Genomic DNA, 10561 nt, shown 5'->3' with positions numbered 1-10561 from the left:
AATAATTGAGGCAGTGCATTTTTATTGCTATAACGGAGTATCTGAGGGTATTAATTTATACGGAAGAGGCCTGACTCAAGGACAAGTGCAGCCAGGAGCATCGCTGAGGGCCTGTGCTGCGTCCGTCACGGCAGAAAGCAGAAGGGGAGGAGCTGTGTGGATGACAGAAGGGCCCAAAGTCCCGTGAACGCAGGCAGCCAACCTTTTCTGTGAGGAAGGCATAGATCCGTCCACAAGGACATCTATTTTCCCGAGGTTTCCTGAATGATTCTTTTCTTATAATGCTGAACCTGGCCACCACTCTCTTCAAGTGAGGCGTTCCGTTTAGCTGGGAGGTGGAAGTCAGGATGGTGAACAGCTGTCACTTCCCATGCATCTGCAGGGAGCTCTTGTACATCTGTACACAGCAGGCTTGTGCGCTGAAAATCGTAGGACAAAGTGCTCAGTCCGCAAGAGTTGGCTTTCTTGCCCTCCAATCTGCTGAATGTCTAAAAAGAGTGACTCTGCCATTGCCCTGTGACAGTACCTTCTCTCCGCAACGCCTTTCCATGTCTTTTCAGAGCCGTCCTTCTCTGTTCTGAACTAGTCAAAGAGACATATTTTTATTTCCTTCATATTTTCTGGTTTATCTTAGCAGATTAAAGTTAGAAATGAAAATTTAAAGATTTTAATGTATGCTATAAATATTTATATATGCAAAGAAACATCTGACTTTTTAAAGCTATAGATAAACACACCTCAGCCTAGTTGAGAATTTTTTGCTTGAATTATCCATATAATTTGCTCAACTTTAATATATATATTAAATATATATGCAGTTAAGTAGTGCATATATAGACTATGCATTTTAATATCAAACACTGTAAAAAACATCAAATGTGCTAAATTTCACTGATTCTAATAATTTTAAACTTATTTTGCAATTATTAATCTGAACAATTTATGGCAATAAAAATAATAGCTTTGTCAAATTTCAGTGCACCTTTTATTTCTTCCACATTGAATAGTTAGGTATCACTTTCAGGGTTCATCCTTTGGGAGCAGAAAGTCATTTTCGAAGCCTGGCTACTGTGTTCTCACTGTCTTGATGGATGTTTCATCACAAATAGGCCTTTACAAATGCCAACCCCAATTTCACTGTTTTCCAATGTACAGTTCAAATTTTGAGGTGTTTCAAAGTTTAATTTTTAATACGATGAGAACTTGTACAGAATCATTGTCATTCATTTTCATAATCAATGACGAAAAGAATTCTAAATTGATAAGTGAAAATTTGAATAACACTTTTTACAAGAGGTTTGTAGATTTCAGATCTACTTTTTCCAATAATCATGTCAATATGTTAATATGCATTAAATTATGTAGATTATGTCTTTATGCAAATTTTTATAGAATCAAAACAAGAAAAAATCTAAATGACAGGTAGCAAAACTTGTTCTAACTGTAAAAATTTTATGAAAAACAAATGTAGATCAAACTACTTAAACTAATTAATGATATTAAAATTTCATATCCTTAAAGGATGAAATAGCACATGTGAAAATATATCTTCTTAGCATATATAAAAACATAGGAAAAAGGTAAGGAAAGCGAATGACTCAATAGACACAGGGTGCGACTCAGCACCTCACACAGAATGACGCAGGAGGCTCAGGAAATTCAGCTGAGGTGTCATGGGGAGCGGCACAGCATTTCTAAAGGAAAGCTATGTAAACTTAGATCAGATTTTGTCTCCCTAAATTTTAGATTGTCAGGAGTGATGCTACTCAGAAGCGGAGGAAGAAGAAGGGGTTTCGGGGTGCCATTGATGGCCAGTTACATGTTCTTGGAGGCTTCTGCACACCGGGGAGCAAATGTTTCACATCTGTGACAAGGTAAATCCAACTGAGACAAGCCTGGCCCTGTGAAAGTTTGGACCTTCATGCTCATACGACGCACATGCACACACATACACAAATGTCTATTTCTCTGCCAGTTAGGACATATTCTGCCCGTGATTTACTAATATGTCTACTTCTTAAAGTGTTTTATAGGTCTTCTTCATTGAAGGAAAAATTTCAAAATTCAGCATGCTCATTGTTCCTGTAGAATAGCTTCTAGATGGAAGAACTTAGGGCCTATTCAGGTTCATACAGTAAAGTATTTCTTTAAATGTTTTGAATTTGGCTTACTATACTTTTGGCCTTACCTAAATTTTAAAATGTATTGCAAAGAGCCTGATCTTTACTTGAAAAAAAAAATAGTGGCTTACATAATATGGCATTTTTAAATACTCAATTTCTTTCTACTTATTGTTCTGTCTTTAATTTAGAGAACTTCTCTACTTTATATGTGAATACATTGTGACATATCTTGTTCTGATCACTATTTTTTAAAAGAATAAAAAGACGGAATGGTTAGATATGCAATCATTTATTTCGGAGACTAGGAAGAAACAGGATTGTGTCAGAAGCAACAAGTGCAGTGATATCTAATTGTTAAGATTATTGTTAAGTTCCTGAGAGGGCCTTTCATTATTTTGCTTCACAACATACATATCACACTCATTTTTAAGTATTTCAGTATTTTGGAAAGCAAGTTCAACTTGAAAAAATGATGATGCTGTAAGTGTTGCTTCATTTAAGAAAAGTTACAAGTACATAATTCCCTGCAATGCTAATATAACAGTCTTAAAAATTACATGGTAATTACTAATCATTTAGAATGAAATACTGTAAGTCAAATGGTTAGATTTATTCAAACTTGTTTAAGTGTGTTTAACTACATTTATCATTGGCACTCCTATGTGGCAAGACTCAATAAGGACATACTTACAAAGTTCTACAGGTCGTTATGTGATTACCAAACCGAATGATACACTTGAATTTCTCAAGTGGAAAGAACTTAGCATAAGTGAGCTCTAGTTAGGGTAATGTGTCATTGAAGCCTCTCGATTGTACTACTGCTGATTAGTACCAACATCCATGTAGCTAGGGTCTTCCCCAGAGTAACAGGAACAGAGGATGTACGGATAGAACCCACAACTCTGAAAGTGTTTTAAAGTAACTTACTTTGACTCACACCAAATACCTGACACTTTCCATCCTGTGAACTACACACCATTAGCAATGGGCAGCCTATTCCCTCCCAGACAAGGCCACTCTTTTGGAGTCTACTAGACCTCGGCTTCATTCCAAGTTCTCTGACTGAATCAAAGTCTAGGAAAATATTTTTAATTTAGTCTTCAATAAATAATTCTGAATTTTTGCAACTTTTGCAAAGTATAACACTTTCCCCAACTGTGAATAAAAATGAAATTGTGCTGCAGATGTCTCTAAACTATTTATTGTTACTGAAATACAGCCCAGGGTTCTGCCCTATACCCAATATGGACATATCAAGTGCTTCTCTGCCCTCTGGTCATCTTGCTCTGTCACAGGGCTGCTGCAGCAGTGGACAATGCGACTATGGAGGTCTCCCCTCGTTGTCCTACTCATCCCCTGACCTCTAAGATGGGATATTTTTTCTCCAGACTCTGCACAACCACAAGTGTATGATTTTTTTTCCATTTCTGCAAGTTTTGTGTAGTAAGGCTCCTATGAGAACTATTTCACATATTATACAGTGAAAGTGTCAAACTCATTTGGTCAAAAATTGCACAACCTTGACTACTGGGCTGCACCATCTCCCCAGTCACTGTTAAGAAAAGTGGTCAAGGATAAAAACTACAAACACATTGCTGAGTGCTCTGAGATGTATATATAGCTGTCCAATAGCTTGTTCACTGAGGTTCTAAAATCCATTCACTTAAATTTGCCTAGTCATTTTTATTACGGGGAAAGTGTATGAACCTTTCTGAACAGAACAGCAGAGCCCTTCCCAGAGAACATGCAGAATCAGCTTAGATCTGTAGTGGAGGGGAGGGAGTAAATCTAAGGGCTGCTGGAGAGGAAATGTAAGCTCCATTCTGAGGCTGGTGGTATTATTTGTAGTCCTTGTAGCAAAGTTTATGAAAATGAGCAACTTTTAGTCTTCAATAGCATTTTCTGACTTGTTCATTTTATTTAATGTTCTAGCTTGTGTCTAGATGTCCCTCAGAACCTCAAGTAGTCATAGGTGGGGCTTCGTGGAGGTGGGTGGATCTAGAGTGTGTGATGCTGGGACTAAGGGTGACTGCTACCTGCCCTAAGAGTGAGTAGCCTGATTCACATGGAAGAGACAGAAAGAGGCTTGCTGCTTGTTGCTGCCATCTGCCTGCCCTGCCCTGCCTTTCCATGAACTGTTTCTCCTCTGCCAGGCCCCTCTGCCATGCCCCTCTGCCCTAGAGCCAGCTGACTATGGACTGAAACCTCTACAAACTGTGAGCCAAATAAACCTTTCCTCCTTTAACTTTGGGTGTTGTATTTTGTCTTACCTGCCCTAAGAGTGAGTAGCCTGATTCACATGGAAGAGACAGAAAGAGGCTTGCTGCTTGTTGCTGCCATCTGCCTGCCCTGCCCTGCCTTTCCATGAACTGTTTCTCCTCTGCCAGGCCCCTCTGCCATGCCCCTCTGCCCTAGAGCCAGCTGACTATGGACTGAAACCTCTACAAACTGTGAGCCAAATAAACCTTTCCTCCTTTAACTTTGGGTGTTGGGTATTTTGTCTCAGCAATGAGAAAGGTAAGATATCTAATTCTATATAATTATATGTACAAAAAAGTGACTTAGAATTATGAAAGCTGTAAAAGTTATCACTGGAGATGTTGTTGGGTGTCTAAGCCACCACCTTCATCTAAGATGTAAGAAAAATCAGATGCAGGGTGAAGTGTTTGGCTGAGCTACACATTGCCATTGATGGTTGGCTTGGGGGCATTTAGTCTTTGTCCCAGTCATTCGTTTTTAATAATTTGCAATTATAGTGTCAACAAAAGCACAAAATCTTTCCAGTTTGTCTTCTTAACTATGCATACATGGCAGGCTATTACTAAAACATGCATAATACACTTGCAAACAATGTGTCCCTATTTGTAAAAATTATGAAACACTGCCCATAAAATGAAATGCATAGGGTCGAGTTAGGTCAACATTTCCTTCCACACTGCTTTGCGGCTGAGCTGCTCATAAGTGGTGTTGAGATTTTTTTAAATGAATCTGACTTTTTATACCTATACAGATTTCATAGGTTGGAAAATTATTTTGAAGTTTAGAACTCCCCTTTGAATAGTGATGATGTTGGTGAAGATTAAATTGTAGCATTAAAAGCTGGAAGTGGTTTCACGTCCTTGGAGACTGAGTCACGGCTGCTAGCTGCAGATGGCTATAGTTATCTTTATAATGCCCTCAAGACCTTAATGGAGATGTAATGATTTGGAGGATATTAAAGAGTACTTTTGTTGCTTTAAAACAAGACCATGTAGGTCACTTTCTTTTCCTGTTTCTTCCCCAACCCTCTTTCTTCCTGTAAAAATTATCTATACCTAGATGGGAAATAGATAAGTATTCTATATTTATCCAAGATGCTATATAATAGCTTCGATGTACATAGCCTTTTCTAACTCTTTGACATAAATATAATCAAAAGTATGCTTTTAAAGATGGTAGGCATATATAAAAGGAAATATTATTGGGTTTTTGCAGAGAGTTTCTATATTGCATGAGAAGTTATCTGCCAGTGTTACAGTGTAGCTTAGTAAATGTATTTATCCCATCAATAGCTGTATAGCTCTGAAGAATGCTACACATAATAGGGTGGCACCCTGCAGGTGCCAGGCCTCTGCACAGCTTACAATTAGATAAGGGAAGGATTCAATGTGGTCTCTTTCAGCTCTCATTTTCTATCCAGTTGAACTATGAAATGACCCAGAAACTGCAGAGGGATGCTTATGTCTTCTATTTTCCTGTTGATATTTCAACAGAGCCAATATTTTTCTCTGATTCATCTGATCACCGTAAGAAGGGAATGGAAAGATTTTCATTTCTATTAGACATCCGATAGTTTTTGTTGTCCCTAACAATACATAACCCGATGGTGAACCACACTGAATGATGAAGTCTGCGATGTTATAATCCCCACATTGCTGTAACAGAGGAATCTGATTTTAAATACTGATATTTTTCCATTCATAGAGAAACTGAAGCCAAGCAACCTTGAACTGTCTTGTAGTGTAATGCTTTGTTTTCAGTAACATTTGTTGAAACGTGTTGGTACTTTCTTTAAAATTCTCATTTTATATTTTGGAGCAAATTCCTGTAGAAGAGACAGAACACATCTTCACCGTGACTGCCCATGCTTAGTCACATGGACATCTGACTCCTATGTAGATAACCCCCAAATCAAGACCCAATGGCTACCTTTCCTCTCAAACTTTTCACTGAGATGCTGAAAAACATACTCTACCTGTCCCAAATCCACCTCGCTCCACCAAAGCAGATGTTTTCATTTAAATTCCTGATTCTGTCAACAGCATGACCAATTTCTAGATCATCCAAGATTAGACTTTGGAATTTTCCTTTACATTTCCTCTCCCTGTTAAAACAACAGCAAAATCTCCCCAGCCAGAAGGTTTTGTTCAGTTTACTTTTATGTCTTTATCCCCAATTCCCACAGTTGAGGCACTCTTATTCCAAGTTCTGAATCTTTATGTGTGGTACCATATTACAAGCTAAGTATTTAGTGAGAACTTTGAGAGGAAGTGCTGGGAAGCACCCATTGCTTAATGGAGTCATAATGTTCAGGAGTTGTCTTTGTGTCCAGTGGTGGACACAGCAGTGTCCCCTGCGGAAATCTACTTGCAGTGCTATCACACACCCATCCATCTCATTATTTGTTTTCTTTTGATCTTCTCTTTGTGGACTTGAGGAAAATGGATCTGTAAGAAGGACCCCAAGTGCTATGAGGGGCTGGATGCCAAAGAAGTCGAGTGGCCATTTAATGGCTGAGATGCCCTAAACTCGGTGTTCATGGGAAGAATAAGCTGAATGAAGTGTTGGGGTCTTTTCTAGGCAATGCTTCTGGTTCAGTTGCTACTGTGTCCTTCCAACCTGACCAATAAGCTGGTGACTTGTAATCCACCAATTGGGACTGAGTGCTTCTCTCAGACTAGGGGTCCTCACAAAGTGTAACCATTTGGGAACTTGTACCAGCCAGCCCCTCTCTTTGCTCCTTTGGCATGCACTTTGTTTTGTGTACAACTGTGTGTCCTGGCTTAAAAGCTGCTTCTGAAAATAAAGTCCTCCCTTTTTTCTCCAATTTCTGCCTAGTGAATTTCTGTTGACACTTTTCCTTACAGTACTTTCTATCTATGCTCAGCTCTTCATTGCAAAAATCTACAGGTCAGAATTCTACCCAAACATAGAGTCCAAGATCTTGTCTCTTCTTTGCATGTAACTACCAAAGTTACCTCAATGAAAGTAAATTCTATTTCTTTCAAACTTTCTTGCACTCTCCTGGAAAAATTATTTGAATCTGTGCTGTTACTTTAGTGCAGTTATTAGCTTCTCATGATACTAAAAGTCCTGTGACAGAAAATATTGTATCTCTTTTAGTGTTTAATGTCCATCACAAAATCTATTTAATGCAAACATCCATCAATGATCTATATTTCTCAACTGTATGGAAACATAACTGAATTAAAACTGTTTATTTAAAGTAGACAATTTACTTAACAGATATGTATATGTGATCATCCTGGGCTGAACATGAATATCTCATCACTCTCAGCTGCTCTCTGTATCCCTTTGAAATACAGTCTTCCATCACCTCAATTTCCAGGTAACACTAAATTGTTAAAAAGGTTTTCTAAATTATTGTGCTATAAAAGTATATGTCTTCAATTTTGCATAATTCTTTTAACATAGCATTCTTGTAATTATTTTGATTCTTACCCATGTTGCTTTGTGTATCAAAAGTTTCTTTCATTTTATTATTAATTTGCTTTTTTATTAGAATACACACAATTTGGTTATATTTGCCCGTGGACATTTGAGCTCTTTCCAGTTTGGACATCCTGTGAATAATATTGCTAAGAACATCAATGCACAACTCTTGTAGTCTTGCTTTTTCTTCTTCCTTTGGTGTCTTAGTTACTTTTCTTGTTGCTGAGACAAAATACATGACACTCAAAGTTAAAGGATAGGTCTATTTCAGCTCACAGTTTGTAGAGGTTTCAGTTCCTAGTTGTCTGGCTGAAGAGCAGGGAGACACAGAAAAGGAACATTGCAGGGGAGAAAGAGTTCATGGTGGGCAGAAGGCAGCAAAAGCAGCAAACTAGCAAAGTAGCCACACACAGTGGCAGCAGGCCTCTTTTTGTCCTTCTTATTCTATCCAGGCTACACACTATTAGGGCTGTACATACAGGGTGGGCCTTTCCATTTTCCACACCCAGAACTATTCCAAACCAGTCACACACTTAATCCCAGCATCACATACCCTAGATCAAGCAACATCTGAAAAGCTCCACCTATGACCATGTGAGGCTTTGGGGGGGGATATCAGTTTAATTGGATGTGATATCAGAAAAGGAGATTCGTGAAGCTCACTTCTGGTGCATCTGGGTGGATTGTGGACATGTGGCCTTGAGGTCGATGGCTGTTCCATGGTCTTTTCTCTCTGCCTCTGTTCCCTCCTCTCCTTCTTGGCCACCATGAGTCAACAGTTTTCCTCCACCACAGCCTTCCACAGTGACATTCATGCCTTGGAGTCAGCCAACTATGGGCTGAATTCTCATATTAAGTCTTCCACTAAATTGTGGGGGTCAGGTCTTGTGTCTCAGCAGCAAGGAAGCAGACTAATGTGGACAGTTGGTCCTGTAGAAGTGGGGCCATTCGTGTGACTGGACCTGACTATTCAGTTTAGAAGAATTTGGAACTCCTTTGCAGGAAAAGTTTGAAAGATTTGGAGATGCAGGCTAGAGAAGACTTAGACTGCTATAAATAGAGCTTGATGGGTAATTCTGGTTGGAGCTTAGACCAGAATGCTGATAGGACATGGACGGTAAAGACCAACCCCAGGAGGTTTAGTTGGGAGCATGAACTCCAATGGCAGTCGAACAAAAGGCCATGAATATTACACTTTAGCAAATACCTTTTCTATATTTTGCCTATGCCCTAAGACTTTGCAGGGAACTGAAATTAAGAGTAGATTTATTGATGTGGCACAGGAAAGTTCACACTATAACACTGTTACTTCTATTAGCCAAGTTCATAGTGAGAATCAGGCACCAGGAAATGGAACAGAAAAAAATGAAAAAAAATAATGAAATTTTGCCCCAGACATAAACAAGTGAAAAGTTGTAGCCAAAGGAAATCTGGCTCCTGAATGATGTAATACCATTAAAAAGGAACCAAGTACTTTGTACAGAGACAAAAAGAAAGATGCTTTCTTTCTTTTTCATGAGGGCATGGCACAAGTCAGCAAGACCCCATCCACTGCAGACTTGAATTTACAGATGTGTAAACCTTGCATATGAGAAGAAAGCCTTACTCTAAGGGCTGCCTAGGGAATTGGTTCCTTGGGATCCGTTTCACTGCCCTCAGCTGTCCAGAGGCTTCTGCTGCCATGGTTGGTGGCATCCACACCATGCTAGTCTTACCAGCATGCAGAATGCAAGAGTTCTGGGGTCTACCAGATTTTATAGCAAGGCCTAGGGTGCCAATGAAGGATCCCAGGAGAGAGCAGAGGGTAAACATGTGGGAATGAATCTGAAGATACTGTGGAGATGCCAGGGAGTTAGAGATGTGTTAACAAGCCAGCTGTCTACATTGAAATTCTGAATTGTGGCTGGCCTGCTGAGTACAGTGGCTTCCATCTCACCTCAGTGCATAACCTAAGGCTACACTGTTTGGATTTGTTCTGTGTATAAGTAACAGGATGGACTGAGACTGTTAGCTACAGAGTTGGGGAGCTCCTTCTCTGACTTACCAGCTACATTCTGCTAACACAACCTGGCTTTTCTTGAGGTTTCATCCCTAGTGTGTTAATGCTCTTCTGCTTCTGTTACCCCACAAACCCCACCTTGGGACAAAGTCCTGAGTGAAAAAGAGCTAGGAAGCCCTTCTCCATTGCTTCTCTGTTTTGACATCTGTCCCCAGTTGGCTTACTTTCATTTTTTTCTCAGTCCCCACACAACTGTTTTTGCATTTTGTCCAGTGTTTCTAGTTCTGATCAGCACAAGTGATGGCAGATGCACTACCTTGCTTGCAGTGGGAGTGGATTCAGGAACACATTTAATGAATGTCAGGCATTGTATCAGGTGAGATACCCAGAATGTGCTAGTGAACCAGTGAAATAGGGAAGTACTGAGAAAGACTCACTCTGCAGAGTTTCAGTATCTTCATATTCATAATTGCTGGTTGTGCATTATTACTTCCTATCCTATTTTCTTTACTATAAGACAATTTGGGGCATCAAATAAATCAGAGAGAAATATTGTAAATTATAGTGTCATAATAATTGAAGCCTTTCTGTTTTAGATCTAAATTAAATAAGGAAAATCAGGGATATTTTAAAATAATAGCAGAGCTGACACACCAGTTACTTATCTGATAATCATCTACTCACCCCTTTACATTTTATCTGAGGCTGACATTTTTAGCTTTAAGTG

Source organism: Fukomys damarensis, unplaced genomic scaffold, assembly GCF_012274545.1.
Source record: "Fukomys damarensis isolate Sample0158 unplaced genomic scaffold, DMR_v1.0_HiC HiC_scaffold_38, whole genome shotgun sequence".
Classification (NCBI taxonomy): Eukaryota; Metazoa; Chordata; class Mammalia; order Rodentia; family Bathyergidae; genus Fukomys; species Fukomys damarensis.
This window is presented reverse-complemented; position numbering follows the sequence as displayed.